A 27,660-nucleotide genomic window follows, 5' to 3' on the forward strand; every position below is an offset into this window, starting at 1 on the left:
TAAGCTTAGTATGTCAAAAGCTGAGATTAGCAAAAAACTAGGCCTCTTGCACCAAACAGTTAGAAAGTTGTGAACACAAGGGGAAAATTCTTGAAGGAAATTACAGTGCTACTCCAGCAAAACATAAATGATAATAAAGCAAAACAACCTGTTGCCAGTATGGAGAAAGTTGTTGTTTTTCTTAAAGATTTTATTTATTTATTCATGAGAGACACAGAGATAGGCAGAGATACAAGGCAGAGGGAGAAGTAGGCAGAGCCTGATGTGGGACTCAATCTCGGGTCTCCAGGGCCATACCCTGGGCCAAAGGCGGCACTAAACCGCTGAGCCACCTGGGCTGCCCTGAAGAAAGTTTTAGAGGTCTGATAGAAGATCAAACCAGCTGGGACATTCCCTTAACCCAAGGCCTAATCCAGAGCAAGATTCTAATGCTTCAGGTGTATGAAAGTGGACAGGTGAGGAAGCTTCAGAGGAAAAGTTTGAAACTAGCAGAGGTTGGTTCATGAGATTTAAGGAAAGAAGCCATCTGTATAACATAAAAGTATAAAGTGAAACAGTATGTTTTGGTGTAGAACCTGGAGCAAGTTCTCCAGAAGGTCTACTAGCTAGGATAATGAATGAAGGTGGCTACACTAAACAGACTTTCAAGGTAAATGAAACAGGCTTCTATTGGAAGAAGAAGCTATTTAAGACTCTCATAGAGGAGAAGTCAATGCCTGTCCTCAAAACTTTAAAAGACAGGCTGACCCTTTGGTAGAGAGGCTCATGGAACTGGTGACTTTCAGTTGAAGATAATGGTCATTTGCCAAAATCCGATGGCCCTTAGAAGTATGTTAATCCTACTCTGATTGTGCCCTATAAATGGAAGTGCAAAGGGGATAACCACATCTGTTCACAATTGGTTTGCCACATATTTTAAGCCTGCTGTTAAGACTTAACTGTCAGAAAACAAAAAAGAAAAAAGAAAAACAACCAGAAAAAAAACCTCTTTCAAAACATTACTGCTCATTGACAATACACCCAGTCACCCAAGTGCTCTGACAGAAATGTACAATGAGATTAATGTTTTCACGTCTGCTAACACATCCATTCTGCAGTTCATGATAAAAGAAGAAATTTTCATTTTCAAGTCTTACGGTTTAAGAAGTACACTTTGTAAGCCTATAGTTGCCATAGATATTGATTCCTCTGATGGCTCTTGGCAAAGTAAATTGAAAGCCATCTGGAAAGGATCCACCATTCTAGATGCCATTAAGAATGTTCATGGGAAGAGATCAAAATATCAACATTAACAGAAGTTTGGTAGAAGTTGATTCCAACCCTTGTGATGAGTTTGAGAGGTTTAAGACTTTAATGAAGGAAGTAAATGCAAGTATCTTGGAAATAGCAACAAAAGTGGAATTATAAGTAGAGCCTAAAGTTGTGACTTGAATTGCTATATTCTCATGATAAAATTTGAATGAGGAGTTGTTTGACACGGAAATAAAATGGTTCCTTGAGATGGAATCTACTCCTGGGGAGGATGATGTGAAGATTGTTGAAGTGACAACAATGGATTTAGAATATTATATAAACTTAGTTGATAGAGTAGAAGGCAAAGTTTGAGAGTATTCACACAAATTTTGAAAGAAGTTCTACTGTTGATAAAATGCAATCAAACAGAATCACATGCTTTAGAAGAATTTGTGAAAGGAAGAGTCATTCTATGTGTGGCAAACTTTATCATTCTATTTTAAGAAATTGTCACAGCCACTCCAGCCTACGTCAGCCACCACCCTGATCAATCAGCGCCATCAAATTGAGGCAGTACCTCCCACCAGCAAAAAGATATGACTTGCTGAAAGCTCAGATAATAGTTAGCCTTTTTTAGCAATAATGTATTTTTAATTAAGGTAGGTACATTGTAAAGAAATAATGCTATTGCACACTTAATAGACACAATATAGTGTAAACATAAATTTTATATGCCCTGGGAAACCAGAAAATTCATTTGACTCTCTTCATTGGGTTATTGACTGTTTAGTGGTCTAGGACTGAACCTGCATTATCTCTGAGGTATGTCCGTATATTTCCCATACATTAGAAATTGAATTCTTATTACTACTTCTAATAGCTTTTGACTTCTGCATTGTTCCATGGAATTATGGGAAAACTCCAAAAACCTCATAATCTAACACTGATTGTACAAATACAATTCTTTGTAATCTGACCTCTTAACTTGCAATTCTGTTACTAGACTTTATTGATGAAGATATCATATTGACAAGATAAGGAATAGTTATATTTTAAGACTATCTAATTATGTATAGATAGACCATTGGATATTGTTTCTTCTGAGTCAGATGGTTGTAGTTTGAATTTATTTACTTTTTTAAAAGATTTTAATTATTTATTCATGACAGACACAGAGAGAGAGAGGCAGAGACTCCATCCCTGGTCTCCAGGATCGTACCCTGGGCCAAAGGTGGCGCCAAATCACTGGGCCATCCGGGCTGCCCTGTAGTTTGAATTTACACAGCTTTTTTTGAATGAGTAAGCATCTTGATAATGTTGTTTCATTACCATAAGAAAGCAAACTACATTCTAGACATCAAAGAATTTGAAGAGGAGTCAAACAATGTGATGTGAATTTTATTATTTAAGTAAATATTTTAAAGGCAAAGTGACATTAAGTTCCTCCTTGTAATGAAGAAGTTTTTGGTGGTATTTGACTTCTATAAGCATAATAACATGGTTTAATATGCAAATCTTATCTCTCTCTCTCTATATATATATATATTCAATATATATTCAATATATATTCTCTCTCTATATATATATATGTGTGTGTATGTGTGTGTGTGTGTGTGTGTGTATTCAAGCATATGTCATTCCTAAGTAACTTAAGCAATATCACATCTCCAGGACATGGTGGAGCCTAGATTTGAACCCAGGAAGTTTGGCTCAAAAGCCCTTAATTTTAACAACTACAACTCTTAGTGAGGAATCAATTTCTAGTCTGACTTCAGAGTCTATACTCTAGATTCTACAGATAGTATTGCATAAAATCTATCAATATTGTAAGATGTTACCCAGCAGACCAACATCAAGATCATGTACATTCCAAACTGTCCTCTGCTTGATATTCTGTCACTTTTCGCAACCCTTAAAACCACTTATGTTTTAAAAGAAACTTTGTATTCTAATATGAATATTCTTTCCATACTCCTTGTATATCCTCTCAGTTCAGTTCCTTGAAATAGCATTTTTTATTTATTTAAATTTAATGAATTACCATATAGCTTATTTAGTTTCAGAGGTAGAGTTTAGTGACTCATCAGTTGTTCATTACATCAAGTGCTTTTCTTAATGCCCATTCCCCAATTATCCCATCCCTCCACCCACCTGCCTTCCAGCAACCCTTAGTGTGATTCCTATATTTAAGAGTCTCTTATGATTTGTCTCCCTGTCTTGATTTTATCTGATTTTATTCTTCTTAAAAAAATATTTTATTTATTTATTCATGAGAGACACAGAGAGAGAGGGGCAGACATAGGCAGAGGGAAAAGCAGGCTCCATGCAGGGAGCCCGACGTGGGACTCCATCCAGGAACTCCAGGATCACGCCCTGAACCAAAGACAGACGCCCAACTGCTGAGCCACCCAGACATCCCTCATCTGATTTTATTCTTCCCTCCCTTCCCCTATGATCCTCTGTCTTGTTTCTTAACTTCCATATTTGAGTAAAATCATATATTTGTCTTTCTCTGACTGACTTATTTCACTTAGCATAATACCTTTTAGTTCTATCCATGTTGTAAATGGGAAGATTTCATTCTTTTTGATGGCTGAGTAATATTCCTTTAAAAAATCCATTCATCTGTTGATGGACATCGGGCTCTTTCCATATTTTGGCTATTGTAGACATTGCTGATCTAAACATTGCTGGTATAAACATTGGGGGTTCAGGTACCCCTTTGGATCACTATGTTTGTGTCCTTGGGTAAATTCTAGTAGTGCGATTGCAGAGTCATAGGGTAGCTCTATTTTTAACTTTTTGAGGAACCTCCATACTGTTTCCCAAAGTGGCTGTATGAGACTACATTTCCACCAGCAGTGGAGGAGGGTTTCCCTTTCTCTGCATTCTCGCCAATATCTGTTGTTTCCTGATTTGTTAATTTTTGCCATTCTGACAGATTTGAGATGGTATCTCATTGTGTTTTTGATATGTATTTCCTTGATGTTGTGTGATATTGAGTATTTTCTCATGTGTCTGTTGATCATTTGTATGTCTTCTTTGGAGAAATGTCTGTTCATGTCTTCTTCCTGTTTCCTGAATGGATTATGTTTTGGATGTTGGGTTTGGTAAGTTTTTTTAGAGATTTTGGATACTAGCCCTTTATCTGATAAGACATTTGCCAATATATCCTCCCATTCTGTAGAATGTCTTTCGGTTTTGTTGATTGCTGTGCAGAAATTTTTTATTTTGATGAAGTCTCAGTAGTTCATTTTTGCTCTTGTTTTCCTTTAATTTGGAGACATGTTTAGCAAGAAGTTGCTGTGGCCAAGGGCAAAGAGGTTTGTTTCTATACTCTCCTTTAGGATTTTGATGGATTCTTGTCTCATATTTAGGTCTGTTATCCATTTGAGTCTGTTTTTGTCTGTGATGTAGGAAAATGGTCCAGCTTCATTCTTCTGCATGTGGCTGTCCAATTTTCCCAACACCATTTGTTGAACAAACTGCCTTTTCTCCATTGGATATTCTTTCTTGTTTTGTTGAAAATGAGTTGACCATAGAGTTGAGGGTTCATTTCTGGTTTCTCTATTTGGTTCCATTGATCTATGTGTCTGTTTTTGTGCCAGTACCATACTGTCTTGATAATTACAGCTTTGTAATAGAGTTTGAAGTCCAGAATTATGATGCCACCAGTTTTGGTTTTCCTTTTCAAAATTCCTGTAGCTATTCGGAGTCTTTCCTGATTCCATAAAAATTTTAAGATTATTTGTTCCAGCTCAGTGAAAAATATTGATGGTATTTTGATAGGGATTGCATTAATTGTGTAAATTGCTTTAGGTAGCATAAATATTTTAACAATATTTGAAAAAGAAATAGTCTTTGTTTTTAGGTGTCTTGTCTGAGTCATTTCTTCTATGACCGCTTGTTAGACCACTACAAATTGACAAAATCCCTTCTTTATGATATAGTAATTTAAAAATATTTTATAAAATATTTAATATAGTATTATACAATTGGTTATAAAAGTAGTTAGCTTAGGATTCCATGATTTTTTTTTAAGATTTATTTATTTATTTGAGAGAGAGAGAGTAAATGAGGAGCGGGTCAAAGGAAGAAGAAAAAAAATCCTCAAGCAGACTCCCTGCTGAGCCTGGAACCGCACTTGAGGCCAGTACCAGGCCACTGAGATCATGACCTGAGCTGAAACCAAGAGTTTACTGTTGTAAACTCTTAACCAAACTTAAACCAAACTCAGTTGGCTACAACTGAACCATGCAGGCACCCCAGAATTCCATAGATTTCTTAAAGTAGTGAGACTTTTGTTTGGTTTTGTTTTTTTATCTTTATCCCCACTCACTTAATACATTGCTTGTCAGATAGTTGGAATTAATTTTATATTTGTTGAATGAATGGTCTCACCTTAGAATAACATAAATAAGAAGTTTGAGTTTATTATCTCATAAATACATGCACTATTGGCCTAATGATTCTATATTTATTATTATCTCATAAATTTAATAAAATAAAAAGTTTATTATCTCATAAATACATGCACTATTTGCCTAATGATTCTATATTTATTATTTACTGTTTACTCTATGAAAAATTAAGTGAGATTTCACAGAATATCTTGGCAAAGGCAAAACTCACAGAATATCTTGGCAAAAGGCAAACTCTGGAATCCCATCAAGGTTGCATCCTTGTCTAGGATATCTGTTTTCTAAGTTGGTTTGAGTCATTAACCTGACTTCCAATAAATTCTGGCACAGATGACTTTGTTATGCATAATGAAAACTGTTTCCATTCATTCAGACTGCTTTTACAGCAAACTGCAGTGGTTCTCTGGTAAGCATAATAAGGACATAGTGATTTTAATTGAGGACATTACTAAGATTTATTGATCTGCATGTGCTAATGTTGGAATTTAAAGGTCAAGAAGCCACAACATTGACACAAAAATGTCAGTATAATGGATTTTCAGTGAGGCATAGGGTCATTTTAAAAAGATAGCCCTGATTACCCAAAATTTCCAGGTATAGTCACCATGAATTGTCTTCCCCCTACCATTATAAAAATATCAGTCTCATTTCATGTTGCTGTTTTATGAGATTAGAAACAACAGGATATTGCTATGAGTGGAATGAGAATTTTTTTTGGACACATCAAGAAAGAATATTATTAATTTTATGGTTGATGTTTTACAAAAACCACTCACCAATTGTTTATGGTCAATATTCAATACAAGTCACATATTAAAGTAGACAGGTGCTTATGTACCATGAGGCATATTCATCCCTGTTTGTGTTAACTTAGTGCTGCTAAATGGCTAAGCTGTCTTTACTCCCATTCTATTTTCAAAACAAATGGGTTTGAGCTTTTATTTTATTAAAAAAAATCAAGGATGAAATATGTTTAAGGATATTAAATATATCTCCTTTTATAAATAAAGTAAAAAATTTGTATAAATTATGTGTACATTATAAATAATGCTATTTATGAAGAAGAAGAGGTATAGAGGACATAAATTTTGCATTTTTATTTATGTCAAGATTCCTTCTCTTGCTTTTCTTTTCTCCCTACCTCCCTCTATGTGGAAATCTTCACAACTTCTAGCACAGGCATTGAGTTCACTTAAACTTGTATTTCCTGCCTGCCTTCTAACCCTGAATCCTTAATTTTAGACATTGTATCACACAGCAACATATGATGACAGAAAAAGCATCATTTCAGCTTATTTCAGTAATTGTTGTTCTTATGTTTTGCTTGAAAAACAATAAATAGCATGTCTGTAAAAATGCATATAGTCCATTATGAGAGAGGTAGTTCAGTCATCTCATTCATAGGTATTTAACTTCATGGAGAAATATTTATTTGGTACCAATATGTATCAGGAACTAAAGTAAAGAAATGGTCTCTAACTGTAAGTAATTGACAGTCCAGTATAAAAAAATGAAACGATCTATAGTATTCTGTTAGTATCGGGCATATTTCTATTATGATTGAAAACATAAGGCAAATTAAGAGATTTTATGATGTCCTCAATAACTCAGACCTGGAAGTCAGCAATTAAATGGAATATAATCCAGGGATCACTTCATTAGGCAATCATTGATTTGTTATCTGCCCTGTGCCAAACTCCTTGGTATGTATGGGGAATAAATAGTTGAATAAAGCATCCTTCCAATTCTTACCTCTATTAGAAAGACATACTCATTAACGGGTATTTTCCATTGCATGCAATGAGTTTTTATTAGCATTTGGCACCTAGTTCTAAAGAAACAGAATAGACAGACATTCAGCCACACCTGCACAAAGTCTCTCAGAGGAAATGAAATCTGAATTACAGCTTGAGGCAATATATAATCAGCTATGTCACAAGTGACATAAAATTATATTTAAAAGTAATCTGAGGACTTTAAGATGTTGGAAATTACACGGCTCTTTGGGAATACCTGCAGATATTTCATAGATAGGATTATTTTGGAGGTAGCTCTTATTCAAAGGATTTCAATAATCGATGAAAGTTTAAAGGATTTCAGTAATCAATGCTATCATTTCCGTTTTAGAATGAATAATATTTATGCAAATATTCAATGGAATAACACTCAAAGAACTAAGTGCAAAAAGAAATTATTTCTCCACTTTGTAATGTCACTTTCCTGCTTTCTAGGAAAAAAAAGGCCATCATGTGTAAGAATTGTGTATGTTGATTTAAGTTCAATGATTACAGATAAATTTATAAGAACAATTTTAAATTCCAAATTTAATAGAGTTACAAAACTGTTATTAAAGAACTTCTATGGAGGGGGCCTGAGTGGCTTAGTTAGTTAAGCATCTGCCTTTGGCTCAGGCCATGATCCCAAGGTCTGGAATGGAGCCCCACATTAGGCTCCCTGCTCAGCTGGGGGTCTGTTTCTCCCTCTTCCTCTATCCCCTCTCTAGTGCTCATTCCCACTTCCAAGTAGATAAATAAAGTCTTAAAAAAATAAATAGAGAACTCCTGTGCTTTGTACCATAAATCATGCAGAATTAGTAGATAGTACTTTTAAATGTGTGTGTGTGTGTGTGTGTGTGTGTGAGAGAGAGAGAGAGAGAGACCACAGTATTGTTATCCTGAGGTTAGCTTAGTGGAATATGATACTTTAAAAGGTAACCCAAATAAATTAATAGAAAAAAAAAACTTGAGAGAATTTTAAGACCAGTGAAATGAAAAACCAAAAAGCAGAGAAGCTGATAATCTTGAATCATTGGTACTGGATGTTTTTAAACTATTATTATTTGTACAGTTTTGTTGTATCTTTATGATAGTTATTTAACATGCAGAAAACAACATAAAATTCAGGAAGACAGAAATAAAAAGTCTGATAGAAAAAAGTGAGCAGGACATTATGTCTGAAACATAGTTTCTATAGGTCCACTAAGACAAAAGGCTGAAAAGTGGGTGCAAAAATAAACAAAGGAAATATTTCTTTATTGTAACATATGAGATAAATTAGGTGGAATATGTATAAAGAAACTACTACAATAAACTAAAAGAGGAATAAAAAGGAAACCTCAGAAATGGTAATGGCAAAACAGACAGACGGACAAAGCCCACAATAATGTATTCCTTGATTCAACATTACATTGGTTCCAAAGTCCAGGCCGATGTTTGTTCATTGTGATAGTGTCAGCACATAGTACCTTACTTAGGCCACGATAGGCACTCAAAATGTTCGCTGAATGATGAAATCATTATAGAACAAATACTGTAACCAAAAAATAAACATGGATATCTTCACAAAAGAGTGAATGTAATACACATCATAGATTTAAGGAAAGAGAACTTAGTCTAGATTTAGCTGTATGCAAGAATAAGAGGAGAAAAAAGGAGATAAAATATTTTCAAGAAAAACGTCTGCACCCCTGGAAGAAAAACCTAGAGATAAAAGAAAGTGATTTGATTAATATGCTGAGATAATTAGTTCAATATCTTTGCCAAATCTATCATACATGTATATTGAGACACCCAATGAGAAATTTAAGGGTGTTGAGTGTTAGGTTTTTTGGTAACTAAATGGAAATGAGACCGCCAAGGCAAGCGAGGGTCCAAGAACAGATTTTATTGCAGGCACCCTCGGGCGAGGTTCCACGACTCACGGAGGGAAAGAGTGAGTCGGGGAAGTCGCGCCAAGACAAGGTGACAGGGGGTTTACATAACGTTGTAAGGCAGAACGGTTTCCTATTGGTTGGCTCATATGCAAAGGAAGGATCGCAATCCAACCAGTCAAAGCGACCCTCACTATGCAAAGGAAGGATTGCAATTCGGTCAGTCCAAGGTGACTTCCTCCTCTGGGGTTTGAAGGGCATTGGGTCCGGTTGGGTAAGTCCAAAGGAGAGGTCTAAGGGTCTGCGTCAAGCTGTCAGCAGGTCATTGGTCCATTGGCGTCCCAGGTGGAGGTGGTGACAGGAACCTCAGCCATTTGGGGTATCCGCCATCTTGAGGAGTTTCCCTTCCCGCCTGGCCCCAACATTGAGTTGGTAAATGTTTATTAAAGGTAAAAGCTAAGGGAATTCTTTTTTTTTTTTTTTTTTTAAATTTTTTTTTAGCTAAGGGAATTCTTGTAATATCCTACAAACTAGTATTGGTAGAACTTTAAAAAATTAGGTTACCTTTGATACTGCTGTCCTTCTAAAAATCATTACATGTAAGGGCCCTTCTATTCCAAATTTTCACATACATATATGTCTTGCACTTCTAACATAAGCAGCTTTCCTTCACTTTCAACTGTCACGATGACTCACTTTTGTAATCTCCAAACTGCTAGGCTATGCTTCACAAAAGTACTTTGTATTTTTAAATTCTTCTTTTTATGAAAACTGTGATTTTTTTTCCCCACATTACTCCCATTTCCTTAAAGGCTTTACGATTATGCTTACTGATTTATTTCTATGGTAGTGCATTTTAGCAACAGTTTTAGCAATTACTTCCTGTTAAAACTTTAATGGAGACAAGATTAACAGCAGGAGAGAGGTTTTGTTGTTTTACTTTTGTTTTTTAAGTAGGGAAACAATAAAATTACATGCATGTGAAAATTAGGACTTTGTTGTGATTATTCACTTCCAGCTCCTGGATTTAAAATGCAGCCTCTTATTAATAAGGAGGGCACTTTTTATAATGAACACTGGGTGTTATATGTAAGTGATGAATCACTAAATTCTACTCCTGCAACCAATACTATACTATATGTTAACTAAATAGAATTTAAATAAAAATTTGAAACAAAACAAACAATGAAGCCCATAATGCTCACCACAAGAAAATATAAAATAAAATAAAATAAAATAAAATAAAATAAATAAATAAAATATAGCTTTTACTGGATAGGATTTACCATTCCTAAATGAACTCTTGGAGGTTAAAATTATCTTTTGGAAGGCTGTTTCATTTCATTTCATGTCAAGGATGTTATGGTTAAAACTAAGATAATTCTTTTGAATTAGTTTCTTCCTATCTTTCCCTCCTTTTTAAAAAAATAATTCCTTCCTTTTTCTTATTTTCTTTTAAATGACCAGTGTATGTTTAAAAAGAGTTGTGTAAAAAATAAAAATCACATTCTGTGAGTCATGAATAACATGGAATAAATCTTAATCCAATTGTTGTTGGCCAAATACCTGATTTATATAGCCATCATGAAGCCATAGTTTGTTATATGTTTGATGAACATTTGATTATACTTGAGTGACATTAATTTAAAATCATATCCAGATTATTAAATTGTTTATGCCATATGATTTCCTACTCATTGTTTTGATATTATAGGGACATTATGACAACCTGCATGAAATATATTTAACTTATGAATCATGTAGATTTAGTCACGTTCACAATTGAAAAATAATGTATAATATGTTAGAAATTTCCTGTTTTCTCAGCATTTTAGAAAATATTCCTTGTCATAGTAACTGTTGAATTAGGATTTACAATAAAGCAAAACCTTCATTTGTTAAGTAAGTAAAGTTTTTATTAGTCAAACAATATCCTAGACAAAAAACAAAAACAAAAAAAAAAACCCAAGAAACAAAATAAAACAATACCCCCCCAAAACCTGACTTAATATTTAAGAGAAAAAATTCCAAGGAAGAGAAATTATGTTTTCTCTTGCGTTGGACACTCAAAGATATTTTTAATAGCTATCTATTGACTCAATGATAGTTAAAATTCATAGATAGTTTCAAAAGTCAGAGCCAATAGGGATAATCCATTATTTTTCATGTAAATAAAAGTAGACAAATGTGGATGATTTACTAATGACTGTTCTTTTAAATTGCATTTATCCACTCACTAACCCATGCAAAACTGATTTCAAGGTACATATTACATTCTTTGTCAAAGAATTATATTGGGATCCAAAGCTGTTACATCTACAATTTTAATTAATGTCTTCTTTCACAAATTGTATAGCTGTATCCTAAAAAGAACAAAATCCATTGCGGCCACTTTGATTAGTGACAGAGCAGCAGTATTTGATAAGAGCAGCAGCATTTGGTACAGTTTCTCTAAAAGTCTTTAAATTTCTCTTTGCTGCACAGTAAGAATACAGATATTTCTAAGAATGGTTAAATTGGATATTAACAAGATGATATTCAATACACTTTACTGTCTTCTACATAAGTAAGACATATATATTTGTATTATTAAGTATAGTTCTCCCACCTACTTAAAAAATAGATATCTGGATAATAGTTCTACTGGTCTTGTTAATAAAATTCCCTAAGATGAGATTTAACCAGAGAACAATTATGTTATCCTAATTAACACCAATATCAAATTTCCCTAGCCTTTCTTACTCATTCCTGCATTTTTTAAGATGTGCAAAAATTTTGCATTAAAACACAGGTCTACAATGATAAATAAACTGTGCACAGTCAAAACAACTTAAAAATAAGCATAAATATTTAAAAGTATTAAATATGTAATCAGCCTAAGTGATATGGCTTATATGGAAGGTTAACCTGTCACTCAGATATGTATCAATTTAAAACACATTTTCCAGTACATTGTTTCAAAAAGTATGCATTCTTATTCTCCTTTGCTGGGTAATATAAAAACTGATAAAATCAAAGTTAAGGAATTTATTATAAATACCTTCAACAAATCTAACTACCTAGTTGTCCTCTGTCCTTATATTATACAGAAACAAATGTCACTAATTTAGAGAAATTTAAAAAGTTATCTGAGATTGATTTTGTAAACTAACTTCCAAGTGCAAATTACAAGTGCTTTTTACATTTAAAATTTTACAGAAACTTTATTTAAAATATTAGCCATTCTGTTTGCATCCTTAAATCTCCAAATCCCCAAACATTGTATAGATAAATTCATATGGGTGTAGTTGTGACTCTAACATAAATAAATGGTCAGCTATGTTAAAATGAAGGCCATATTGGGATGACTGTAGGTAGCTGTGTCATTTGTTTGCTCAAAAACATGTGCAATGTACCAAGTTCTAATGTTTTCTACTATGAAACTATCTACATTTTATCATGTTTGAAGTATGTCTTCTATGAATACAAAGGCCACAAGAGCAACAATTTTCTTAGTTGAAACTGAGAATTTTATTCCAGAAGAAAGATAAGTGAATACAAAAATATAGTCTTGTTACTTTGATTTGTGTCCAGCTACGCTGACAATATAAGCAAAAATATTATAATAAAAAGAGTCTCAAATTGAATTATTTAGCACTGAAAAATCGGTCAGAACCTAGTTTTGATAAATCTAGGTAAAATATAGTTGGCATGATGTATGCATAATGCCCAGGGCTTATTCCAAATTTGAAGATTTAAACCCAACTTTTACATGTAGGGATAGATATTAAAATGACACAGAGTAAAAATGATTATGATTGAGCTTTTTAGTAAGACCTGAGTCTTACTATGAAATATGAAATATCTATGAAATATCACACCATAGTCTTTTAAACTAAGGATTAACCTTCCATGGGAACTGTTCTGTGGAAAGAAAGAAAATAATAAGAATTTTAGATGCATGTAGTGATGCCTAAAGTCCTGTTTTAATTCACATTATCAGTAACTCTGCAGTACTTTCTCTCATGGCTAATGTATTCACTATTTCATAAAATTGGACAAGAAGTGCAATTTATCGAACTAGAAACTCAATACGTCACACAATATTGAAATAGTATAGTAGTTCTGTCATAGAAACATCACCATTATATTATGCATTATGACATTTTAGACAACAGAAAATACTGCTTTTGTCTCCACAGATGCATAGTGCTTTCACTGCAGAAAGGCAACACTGTAAAAAAGATGCTTTTACCAATACTCTGTGATTGTGGTGTGTGCTAACAGATTCAATTACAGTGCAAAGTAAAACAGCAAGTGCTTACTTTTTTCTCCTTTGAAATTGAATATCTTCCAAAAAAAGATTCTGAAATAGAAGCCATTTTCCGTTTTGATCTATTTACTCTTTTTTTGTTTATAATAATAAGAAAACATGATAAAAATGGTACTATTCATAACCTCTTTAAAAAGAAAAACAAGTGCTCTCTAGAAAGAATACCTGAATACTCCAACATCATAACATCATAATTTTCAATAGGAGATAGGGAAAAAATATCCTCAAATATCCTCAATTATTTCATGTATTTTACCATAGTTTAATTTTTTTGTTAAGTATTCCTCAGGCAACCCGATAGCAGTTGTGAATCTTCCAACCGATCAGTCTGTTCTATTGATTTAGATAGTAATCTTTTGTGGTCACCAAGTACTTCTGTGAAATTCCTGCCAAAAGCTGTATCCTATTTTCATTGATCCAAAAATATTTGCCAGATGCTTGTTCACAGAAAAGCCACTTTAAAACTGGCAACTAATAATAGTGAATGAAATTAAATATATCATGTTCAGTGGTTTCAAATTATCTCAAAAGTGGTAAGATACATTAAGATACAGGTAAGATACAGTCATAATTTATTTTTATATGTATAATTTTATATGTCCAAATTTAACCATCAATGTATAGTTAATTTAAAATTGTATTTTAAAATATTTCACTGAAAAAAAAAAAACTACGCTAAAGGCAGATTTATGCTCAGTGATGTTCAGTGGTTGAGCATCTGCCTTTGGCCCAGGGTGTGATCCTGGAGTCCCCGGATCAAGTCCCACATCAGGCTCCCTGCATGGAGCCTGCTTCTCCCTCTGCCTATGTCTCTGCCTCTCTCTCTCTCTCTCTCTGTGTTTCTTATGAATAAATAAATAAAATCTAAAAAAAAAAAATACTACACTTAGGTTAACAATGAGCAAATGGAAAAGAAAGGAGAGATGATTGATGAATATATGTGAAAATATATAATTAATATTGAACATAGAATCTAAACTATTATGTGCCTGTATTTAGGAAAATATAAGAATTAGAAAAAAATAATATTTTAAGTATTAGAACATCCAACATGTTATGACCAGCTTCATTTTTATGAAGATACCTCAAGATAATTAAATAAGACACCAGTACAGGCATATTTGACATATAAGGAAGACAAAGTCATTTCATAACTATTAAGTTTCAAATTAAGTACCAGCTGACTTTCTAAGCAGGGCCAAACCACTAACATTTGTGCGATGTGCATATTCCTTTCAATATTTTTCTTAAGTAAGGATATTTTATAATGATCATTTTTTACCACAACTATTTTCATTAGAAATTTGACATGCTGATTTTGAAGAAATGGTAAAAAACTTATTCTGAGGAATCTTAACTTGCTCAACCATGAGATAATAAAAATACACCCAATAAAAATATGGATAAAGAATGAAAATAAGTAAATTAAAAGAATGTCAAAATCATTAGTCATTAGGGAAATTCATGTTGAAACCACAAGAAGATATCTCTATGTAACTATTATAGAGGCTAAAAATTAGAATGGTTAAAAACATGAAGCATATAAATTATTTGCGAGGATGTGGCAGGAGGGAAATCCTCATGCATTGTTGGTAAGATTATCAGGTAGTACAACCATTTTGGAAAATAATTTTGCAGGGTGCCTGGGTGGCTTAGTAGCTTAAGCGTTAGACTCTTGGTTTCATCTCAGGTCAAGATCTCAGGGTTCTTAGATCAACCCCCACCCCATGTAGGGCTCCAAGCTCAGCACAAAGTCTGCTTGAGATTCTGTATCCCTTCTCCTCTGTCCCTACCCAGCTCTTGTGCAATTTCTCTCTCTCTAAACTAAATAAATTAAATCTTCAAAAATTTCAAAAAAAAAATTTGCATTTTTTTTAATTTTGCAATTTCTTAAAAAGAACTCAAACATATACATTCTGTGATTCAACTATTCTTCTCCTACGTGTTACTTAAGAAATTAAAAGTATATATTCATTTAAAGTCTTGCGCACAATTTTCATAATAGTTTTATTTGTAAAAGCCCCAGGGTAAAAATAACTTAAGTGTCCATCAATAGGGACACCTGAGTAGCTCAGCAGTTGAGCGTCTGCCTTTGGCCCAGGGCATGATCTCAGAGTTCTTGGATCGAGTTCCACATCAGGCTTCCTGTGAGGAGCCTGCTTCTCCCTCTGCCTGTGCCTCTGCCTTCTCTCTGTGTCTCTCATGAATAAATAAATAAAATATTTAAAAAAGTGTCCATCAATAGAAAAATGGATAAACAATTATTATACATCCATACAACAACATATTACTCAACAGTAAATAAAAAAGAATTACCAATACACACAACATTGATACATATCAGAATGATCATGGGGAGTGAAAAAAGGGAGACAAAAAAGTTATGTAGTGTATCATCCCACTTACAAATAAATTAAAATATGCAAGTAATCTATAGTGACAGGAAGCAGATCTATAATTGTCTGAAGGCAAGAGGAGATGTGTGGTGACAGAGCACAAGCCAAAGGACAAAGAAGGAACATGGGTTAATGTGTGTGTATTCATTATCTGATTGTAATGATGGTTACCGGGATCTACAGGATTAAAAATTGAGCAACTTATATATTTTAAACGTGCAGTTTTGTTAGTCAGTTATCTCAATAAATATGCAAAAAAGTTCATATAAGTAAAATATTATATTACATATAAATCAAATACCGAGTGGGTGCTATAGATGAAAACATTAAGAAACCATGACCTATTGCCAGATGTATCTCATCCTCCATCATTCACATTTTATTCTGTTTCAGGGCAAGGAGGTAGAGGTGGATAGATTTTCAGCATTTCTGAGGGATCCATTATAACACTGAGTGTTGGGAGTAGTTAAGAGAATGCCATCCACTTATTTTAATCTCTTTCCTGTAGATACAAATAGTGATTACAATGAGATCTTCACCTCCTACCCCTCTCCCTGGAAGGGTATCTGTTATTCAAAGGCAATCTCCTAATTCTTAACTTGATAATTTGATACAGGAACTAAAAACCATTTGGATTACTAAAATGGAGAGTAAAAGGGCATCTTTTGTCTATACTTCCAAATATAGACGGTAACTTTTTTGGAACTTGTATTTTGGGCTATCTATAATAGTGGTTTTCAGTATGTTAAAATCTCTAGGGCAGCCTGGGTGGCTCAGTGGTTGAGCGCCTGCCTTTGGTCCAGGGTGTGATCCTGGAGACCCTGTTGATCAAGTCCCGCGTCGGGCTCCCTGCATGGAGCCTGCTTCTCCCTCTGCCTGTGTCTCTGCCTCTCTCTCTCTCTCTCTCTGTGTCTCTCATGAATAAATAAATAAAATCTTTTTAAAAAAAATCTCTAATCAGAATGGTCTGCTTTTGATGGAATGCATAATACTACTGTTGTGTTGTTGTAAATTATTGATAATTGGATTAATAGCTAAATATGCTTTTCCATTTAACCTATCATTTATGACATACACAATTAACTATACTAAGAAAAGTTTCTTGCATTGTCATTAGATGTAGACTAAAATTACAGGGGAGGGGTGTCATTTAACAAAAGCATAGTTCCCTCTATACTATCAAATGCTACAGGATAAAGGGTTATTTATCTTCTACTACTTGCCAGGTACTGTTTTAAGTACTGGGAAATAAGCAGAAGAAAATGTACTATGCATTTTTGGGAAATACACTACAAGTACTATATTCCTGAAATTCACATTAATCGTGTTTTTTTTTTTTTCTTTTGATTTTCTAAATCTGGCAACCTGTGTCATCTGGTTCCTCTTTAGCTATGCCATGGGAGGCTCTAGTAGAAGATTAGAGCTTCTTGCAGCTTTGATCTATGCTTATCTGGATAATCAGATAGTTGCTTTCGGTATTCTCAGCAGGGCTAGCCTTAGCCTTCCCATTATAGGTTTCAACCTCACTCAAACAGCACCACCTCTGCAGTAAGAGAACCTCTTGTCCTTCTCCAATACCTGCTGTTCCTAAGTACCCTTCAGAGGATCTACAAATAGCCATGTGGTGATATCTACAAATTTAGAATTACCAGCCTCATAAGGGCCCTTATTTCAACCTTTTACTATCTAAAAATACCATGTGTTTTCTTGTTTCCCCAGCCTTAAAGCAGCTACTGAACCCTAAAGATATTAAAGCCTGGGTTACCTCAGTTTCCTATTTTTGCCACTTGGCCCTCCAGCCTGTGTTTGAGAAATACCCTGTGTTTGAAATATGCAGTGTGATTTCTATTTTTCTGTCTTGGCATTAATGGAGTAAATGGTCACAATAAATCAGGCTGAAGATAATGATGGATGCGGCTAATGGAAGTAGCAATGAAATGGTGTAAATTGGTAGAATTCTGGATATCCTTTGAAGGTACAGCCATCAGGGATTGATGACTGATTGGTTGTAGATTATGAAAGAAAAAGGAGATTGAAGAAAAAAGATTGAAAATGATGTCTCCTGTGGTTTTAGCCAATGCACGGGAAAGAATTGAGTTGGTACCTACAGGGGAAGAAGACAAGGAGAGAAATAAGCTTGAGAGAAAATACAAGAACTTGGTGACAGGATAGGTTTGAGACCATTTTTAGTAATCTCAAATTGATATGTGTGTCAGGAACTCAGGCATTTTACAGAAAATATCTATGTTTTATTTATATGTTTGGAAAGAAATTAGCTTTTATTTTGTATTAAAAAATGAGACTGATAAGCTGACCAGAAGAGTGAGTGTATAGAGAAAATAGAGGAGTTTCAAGGACAAAAGCACTGGCGATCCAGCATTTAGAGGTTGAGATGAGAAAGAATCAGCAGAGGAGAGACTGGGTAGGAACAGCCAAACAGGTGGGGGGGGGGGTGAAGCAGGACACTGCAGTTATCAAGGAGAAGGGTGTGATGTAATGAATCTAAAGCCACTGATTGGTCAAAGCAAATGACATCTAGGGCACATGAGTGGCTCAGGGGTTGGGCATCTGCTTCTGGCTCAGGTGATCCTGGGGTCCTAGGGCCGAGTCCCCCATCCAACTCCCCGTGGGGAGCCTGCTTCTCCCTCTGCCTATGTCTCTGCCCTCTCTCTATCTCTCTGATGAATAAACAAATAAAATAAAATATTTAAGAAAAAGAAAGGAGAGATCCCTGGGTGGCTCAGCAGTTTAGCGCCTGCCTTCAGCCCAGGGCATGATCCTGGAGACCTGGGATCGGGTCCCACATCGGGCTCCCTGCATGGAGCCTGCTTTTATCTCTGCCTTGGTCTCTGCCCCTCTCTCTTTCTCTCTCTCTGTGTCTCTCATGAATAAATAAATAAAATCTTAAAAAAGAAGAAAGGAAATGGCATCTGACAAGGGGATCACATAATTGGGTAACGTTGTCCTTGATGACAGCTTTTTCAGTGCAGTGATGGAAGTAAATGCTTTTAGGATACAGATTCAATAGAGAATGTGAAAAGATATATGGAAATACAGAATGGAGATAACTTTTAATAATTATTGCTTGGAAGAGGAGAAAGCAGAGTAGTAGCTAGAGGAGAGAATAGGGCTACAAGATACAGCATGATTTTATACGATGGTCATGATCCAGTAGAGGCAAGACTTGATACTGGACTGAGAGAAAGATTTCCAGAACAATGACTTTGAGTAAGTACGAAGGGATAATGCTACATTGGAGTGCAGATAGTCAAAAAGAGCAGTAAGATAAGTTATAGGCTCAGATGTAGGCAAGCAGTCAGACATGCTGGCAGGAACTGTGCAGAGTCTGCTGATTATTTGTGTTTCTCAGTCATCCACTGATAGCGAGCACTGAGAAGATGGTGTTATAGGTTTATAGATGAAGTACATGTACAAAATATTCACCTCGAAGAGGAAGACAATAAATAAGCCTAATTAAACATAGTATAGTTCTTTGGAATCAATGAAATCCCACTTTGTATTATCGGTCATGAAATTAAAGTTAGAACTAAAATTATTTTTATAGTTCTCTCCAGAAATTTCTTATCAGGTTAATGTAGCTGCACAGGTTTAAGCACAAAGTGAAAACACACAGATACATTAAGCCAGGTTTGTGATTTTTCTAAACCAGTATGGGAAATCCAGAAAGAGATAAAGGAATTGTTGCCGCATATAACTGATAATTATAATGACTTACCAGGAAACTCAGCTGGTTAAGGAAGGAATTGGAGACATGAGGAACAGTAAGTAATTTTGCAGATATGGTTGCAAATATGAATGAATTGTAAATCTCAGTGGGTCAGAGTTCAATAGGGAGTAATCTGGGATTATAGAAGGTAGAGAACACAGCAGGATTATAATGTGAAATAGTAATATCACATTCGAGGGTATGGAATCATACCCTCGAAATATTTGCCTCAAATTATGTGGGGGAAAGATCATAAGTAGATACAAGAAGGTCAAGAAGTATTTGCCTCAAATTATGTGGGGGAAAGATCATAAGTAGATACAAGAAGGTCAAGAAATAAATATCAGTATATTTAGAGTCATCTATGTGAAAAATTGAAATTATTAAGAATTTTCACAGAAATTATAAATGACAGTCTGTTAAGACCTAAAACATTTAAGAAATGATTCAAAGGAACCTCTTGATCACATTTGACTACAAAGAGAACGACTACACGATGGTGCAATCTGCGGAGAGATCTGATGGTGGGCATAAAAGGGTGTCTCATACATGCATTGTGTAGCAAAAAAGACACCTGTTCTATCACATCCATTATAATGTAGTGAAAGATTTTAGAATATGGAAAGAGGTGGGGAGAGGAGTCACAAATAGTTATGTAGAGTTTTATGGTCACTAAAATTTACACATGAGGGATGCTGGGTAAGTCCAGTGTCTCATGTGAACAACATGAGAACAGTGGTGCAGAGGGTAGCATGTACTGTCAGTGTTGAGCACAAAGAAGGTGGGGTGTGTTTTCTCAGGAACGTAAGATTCTATTTCCACTCAAATCTTTATCGTTTTAAACTACAGTTGATATTTCAGCTATGTTAGATAGTAAGTGAAACCCTATTCTGGTACGATTCACCCATGTGTTAGCCTCCAGTTTTATTTTTGATGGAGGTCATAAGACTTGGAGATAGTGATTATGTGCTGAGCACAAGAGTTCCCTTTTGCATTCCTGTATCTAGTCTTCATGCTTTTGGTTATAGTGAGACAAGGTATTTTTCATTTTTTAATAGCCATTTATATTTTTTCTTATGAATTGTTTTTACTTAAATCTTATGGTGAGAATCTTATATTTTCTTAGTAAATCTATTGTTAAAAACTCTCCTTGTTTCCCTTTTCCAGTACCAATTAACATATATTTATTCTATCCATTATTTCATCCTGAAATGTTTTTCTCCTACTTCACACTAGAATCTTACTCTTTTTCTCTCTTCTTTTATCTTCCTACACTTTGTTCTTTTTACTCACTGACTCCTGCCCCCTTCTTTCTTTCACGATTTTAAGGGTGTGTCTCCCAATATTATCCATTATCTACCACAGAAAAACTTGTGTAGTTTATAGAATAAACTTACTCGTTTTTAAAGATTTATTTATTTATTAGTGAAAGAGAGATAGTGTGAGTTGGGGGGGGGCGCAGAGGGAATACAGTAAACTTATTCTTGATTAACCGTGATTAAAATCTAAGCCAGGGGATCCCTGGTGGCTCAGCAGTTTAGCGCCTGCCTTCAGCCTAGGGCGTGATCCTGGAATCCTGGGATCCTGGGATTGAGTCCCACATCGGGCTTCCTGCATGGAGCCTTCTTCTCCCTCTGCCTGTGACTCTGCCTCTCTCTCTCTCTGTATCTCTCATGAATAAATAATCTTTAAAAATAAATAAATACATTAAATAATTTTTTTTACAAATCTAAGCCAGTACTAAAGATATAGTATGTTGCTTAAGTGGTGAAAAGGGGAATTATCTCTTATAGGAAAGCTAAGGAATTTGTTATGAAGGAGATGACCTTTAAGAGAAGAATAAGTATAATTTAATCATATGGAACCTGATAAAAGACAATTTATAAATAAAAGACAATATAGAGTTGCCTGGGTGGCTCAGTTGGTTAAGTGTCCAACTCTTGACTTCAGCTCAGGTCATAATCTCAAGGTCCTCAGATTAGGCCCGTGACCAGCTCTATGCTGGTTGTGGACCTGCTTGGGATTCTCTCTCCCTCTCCCTCAGCCCCTCCCTCCATCTCTAAAAAAATAAAAATAAAGAACAATATAAATACACATGTATATAAATATTTTATATATTTACATTTTATATATATAATATTTACGAAAAGTTGAGATAGCATTATCTAGCATTTTGTCAACCACTTTTCAAACTCATTGTAGAATGCTTTCCTTTTAGTGTTTTTGATTTTACACATTAAGTAAAAGGAAGACATAACAAATTGAAATCACTCTCTAGATTAACAAAGACATTTTGTACAGCAGCTAGCTATGAACAATCTGTGTTTTTATTTTTTGACCCCTCTGCTATTATACCCATAATGATGATGTTGAGCAAGCAAAAATTTAAAAATATGAACTTAATGTACAAGTATGATATTTTCTGCTGAGATACAGTTTTTAGAGCTAATGTAGACTACATTCTTAATACTAATCTTTAAAGTCATGTTGGAGCATGACCTACATAAGAGCATGAAGGATGCTTTATACATTTCTAATGAATTCTATGCTCTAAAATATGGAGGTCTCATTGATACATTAATAGAAATGAAGCAAAGGTGAGAAGATCATCATTTTTTATCATCTAATATGAATTATATGTAACCAAAGCTTTCAATCTCTAGTTCTTATTATCCATTTAAATAATATCACATTTAGATTGACTTTTTTTTTAAAAAAATTTTTTTTTATTATTTATTTATGATAGTCACAGAGAGAGAGAATGAGGCAGAGACACAGGCAGAGGGAGAAGCAGGCTCCATGCACCGGGAGCCCGACGTGGGATTCGATCCCGGGTCTCCAGGATTGCGCCCTGGGCCAAAGGCAGGCGCCGAACCGCTGCGCCACCCAGGGATCCCTAGATTGACTTTTATTCTTAGACAATTAAAATCTGGAAATTAACTTTTACTTACACATTCATACTAGGATATCTAGTAGGAATGCTGAAATATTTTTATTGTTTTAACATTTTAATTTCAATATAGTTAAGATTACAGTGTTATATTAGTATCAGGTGTATTATATAGTGATTCAACAATTCTATACAGTAGTCAGTACTCATCATAATAAGAGTATTCTGTAATCCCCATCACCTATTTCACTTATCCCTCCACCCACTTCCCCTCTGCCAAACATCATTTTGTTCTCTGTAGTTAAGAGTCTGTTTCTCGGTTTGTCTCTCTCTCTTCCTTTTTCACCTTTGTTTTGTTTCTTAAATTCCACATATGAGTGAAATTATATGGTATTTTTCTTTCTCTGACTGACTTATTCCATTTAGCATTATACTCTCAGGCTCCATCCATGTTGTTGCAAATGGCAAGATTTCATTCCTTTTTATAATTGAATAATAGGAATGATGAAATATTAATGCATTTTGTATGCTAAGTTTTATTTTAATTGCTATGTTTCAAAAACTCATGTTTAGTAATAAAATTATTCCTGTGAAATAAAAAATTAAATTATGTTACATGATTTATAATTTTTATTAATTATCCTAAATATCCCTATTATTTAATCACATTGATATTTTGTTATCAAGATGACATATCTCACAGCACATCAAGATGATTTTCTTATTTTTTAAAATTTCAGCATTTTTATAAGAAGGCATCTGAATTCACTTGTACCATTAGAATTTTATAGAACTCAAATTGAAATATTAGCACTCTATTATTGATGATTATGTATTACAAAATGGCATTTCTATTTCCTAATTTTAAATTAAATGGCAGAAATATATAGAAAAAGTCATTTAGTACATTTTTCTTTGGAACTATTCAACCTAATTAAAGTATAAATGGAAAGGTATACATTGAGAAAAAGGTTATTTGGAGATGATCATTTCTCAAATTGTGCATAATAGCACAGAGGAAAGGTCTGAATCTGGTCATTTAATAAATGTACAGAGTACGTAAAATAAGCCACCTCTCCCTCACAACAAGAATATATTTTTTAAAAGAAAAACCAAAATTTTAATTTGAGTGTGTATTTGCCCAAACATATTGAGAAACATCTTCACCTGAATTTTCTTAGAAGAAATCTGAATATTTTCTTGAATCATCGAATTCAAGTAACATTTTGCAAACTGATATATGTGATTGTGAAATTGACCCCAACCACATGGTATTTCAATAACACTGTAAATCTAGGTAAGTTATTTGGGGTGTGTTTTGTTTTTTCTTATCATTTTTATGCAAATGACAAGAACATCTCTGATATTAATTTTTATTATGTAGTATTATATTTAGTAATAATACAGAAGAAAACATCTTCTTTGGATTTCTGAATTTCTAGAAATTTGGATTTAAGACTAAATCAAAGCATGATAAAACAAGCAAACAAAACAATCAAATAAAAACTTCCCAATCTTGAGTGAAAAAAAATCATCAATAAGGAAATAAAAGAAATTGTTGATTGAGTTTAATTTAGATTCCAAGTAAAGAACTAGGTTTCCTTTTTTTCCCTTAGACTCCAAATTTTTATAAATTTTTATAATTTTTTTAATTCCAATTTTCCAAAAATTATATTGCAAATGTACATGATGGTAAATTTTGTGTGTCAACTTGACTAAGCTAAGGGTTGCCCATATATCTGGTGAAAAATTATTTCTGGATTTATTCATGTGGGTGTTTGTGGAATAGATTCACATTCTAATTAGTAGACAGAGTAAGGATCTCCCTCCTCAATGTAGGTGATCATTATCAAATCTGGTAAGGGTCAGAATAGAACAAAAAGGTAGTCACTTTCTTCCTGAGCTGAGATGTCCATGTTCTCCTGCCCTTGAACACTGAAGCTCCTGCTTCTTGGACCTTTGGAATCCTAGACTTATACAAGAATTCTCCCTTGAAGTCCCACTTAATGATGTGTTCACATGTATTACATGCTTCTTTGTAATTTGTAAAAGGAAGATCATTTAATGGCAAGAGATTAGACCAATTGTGAATTCTAATTTGCTGTCTATCATGCTTCCTTGTTATGTTGTCAATGTAGTTTTTGCGGATCCAGGTAATAGAAATCTGAAATGGGGAGACATTTGGTTTATTTTCACTTTATCACATGTTTACATAAAACACCCTACTGTCATATATTCTCTTTCCCCTCTCTTATATGTCTTTATTATTCAAATCATTTCTGACATGCTATGCCTTTATGTACATATTTATTTCTTTATACAGTAGAATATACAAGTTCCAAGAAAACAAATGCTTTGTATTGTTTTTTCCACTTCTGTAATAGCAATATTCTATACATTAGAATATAGAATATCTGAAAACTAGTAGGTACTACATGAATATATGTTAAATAAGTGAAATAGTAATTAAAGTTTCTAGTATCTCACATGCTGTCGGTATGCTAAATATGAAAGTTAAATATACACCTTCAGTTATTCCTTTCCATAATTATATTTCAATGACTTTAGAACTTTTGGATTAGGGAAGTACTTCATTCACATCCATAAACCTAGTCATGCACACAGCTGAATTGCACGATATAACAATGGGCTCCTTGCTGGTTGATTTTCTGTATGCTCTATGGAATTATTCTTTGGAAACAAATTCAAATATATTACCAGTGGAATGTTCATAAGTTTGATTAGTTTTATCCAAAACTGTATTTAATATCTATTTTTTCATCCCTTCTGTAAAAAAAAACACTATCGGAATAAATAGCAGAGCTAACCTTTTGAGTTTTTTTTTTATCACTGTATAATGGACAAAATAAGTTTACATTATGTTCAGGTACACAACACAATAATTTGAAATTTATATATATTATATATATTGTAAAATGATCAACATAATAAGTCTGGTTAACATATCTCACCATACATAGTTACTGTTTTTTTTTCTTGTGATGAGAACTTTTAAGATTTACTTTCTTAGTGACTTTCTAGTATGTAGTACATTATTATTAACTACAGTCACCATTATGTACGTTCTATTCCCATGACTTATTTTTAACTGGAAGTTTGTATTATATGACATTCTTCATCCGTTTCATCTACTCCTACAACCGATCTTTGACAACCACCAGTTTGTTTTCTGTATCTAGAAGCTTGTTTGTTTGCTTGTCTTTTAGATTCCATATATAAATGAGATAGCACAATATATGTCTTTCTCTGTCTTGTTTTCTTGTTTTACTTTACATAATGCCTTCAAGTTCCATCTAAGTTGTCACAAATGGCAAGATTTCCCTTTTTTATGTTTGAATTTTATATGTATATCACATTTCTTTATCCATTCATCCATGATGGACAATTGGGTTGTTTCTATAACTTGACTGTTAAAAATAATACTGTAATGGGCATGAGGGTACATATAATCTTCTTAAGTTACTGTTTTCACTTTTTTCAGATAAATATTTAGAAGTAGAATTGCAGAATCATATGGTATTTCTATTTTTAATTTTGTGAGGAAATATCATACTGTTTTCCATAGTGGCTATACCAGTTTACATTCTCACTAACAGTGCACCAGAGTTCCCTTTTCTCCATATCCTTGCCAACACTTGTTCTCTCCTGTCGTTTTTAATAGTAGTCATTCTAACAAGTATGAGATGATATCTCATTGTGGTTTTGATTTGCATTTCTCTGATGCCTAGTGATACTGAACATCTTCTTGTGTACTTTCTAAGGAAGCATGTTTCTTTAGATCCCATGCCCATGTTTTAAAAAGGTTTTGTTTTGTTTTGTTTTTGCCATTCAGTTGGATTATTGTATACTAACTGCTTAGCAGATATATGATTTGCAAATATTTCCCTCATGTCGTGGGTTCTCTTTTCATTTTGTTGATGGTTTCCTTTGCTATGCAAAAGCTTTTTAGTTTGAAGTAGTCCTGTGTATTTTTGTTTTTGTTGCCTTTGTTTTGGGGTCAAACTGAAAAAAATCATTATAAAGACCAAAGTCACATCACTTACCCCCTATATATATATTTTTTTCTTCTAGGATATTTGAAGATTTTATTTATTCACTAGAGACACACACAGACAGAGAGAGAGAGAGAGAGAGAGAGAGAGAGGCAGAGTCACAGGTAGAGGGAGAAGCAGGTTCCATGCAGGGAGCCCGACGTGGAATCCATCCCGGGTCTCCAGGATCAGGCCCTGGGCTGAAGGCGGTGCTAAACTGCTGAGCTACCCGGGCTGCCCTCTTCTAAAATATTTTGGTTTCAATCTTACATTCAAGCGTTTCATCCATTTTGAGTTAATTTTTGTTTATGGTTTAAGATACGGGTCTAGTTCGTCTCTTGTATGTAGTTGTCCAGTTGTGCCAACACCATTTATTGGGAAGACTATCCTTTTCCCATGGTATATTCTTGGCTCTTTCCTCATAAATTAATTGAACATACATGTGTGGATTTATTTCTGGTCTCTATTCTCTTCCATTGTTCTGTGTGTTTTTATGTCAATTCTATACCATTTTGATTACTATAGCTTTGTAATATAGTTTGAAATCAGAGAGTGTGACACCTGTAGCTTTGTGCTTCTTTCTCATGTTTGCTTGGCAACTCAGGGTTTTTGTGGTTCCATACAAACTTTAGAGTTGTATCTTCTATTTCTGTGAAAAATGTCATTGGGATTTTGACAGGAATTACATTGAATTTGTACATTGCTTTGCGTAGTATGTACATTTTAAAAAGATTAATTCTTCCAATTTGTGAGCATGAAACAATTATTTTTCTAAGTTACAGATTACACTGAATTAGCTCAATGTTGGGAAAACAGGAGAAAACATATGATAAAGGATTTGAGAAGTCCTTTTATTTTATTGACTGCATTGAAGAGAAAAAAAATAGGAGAAATGGGACACATTTATTGAAGCCAGATATTATGCCCATCTATTAAATAACCTCTGTATTGTTGTTACATTGTTGATCTTACATGATAAA

The sequence above is a fragment of the Vulpes lagopus genome, chromosome 24 (assembly GCF_018345385.1).
Source record: "Vulpes lagopus strain Blue_001 chromosome 24, ASM1834538v1, whole genome shotgun sequence".
Classification (NCBI taxonomy): domain Eukaryota; kingdom Metazoa; phylum Chordata; class Mammalia; order Carnivora; family Canidae; genus Vulpes; species Vulpes lagopus.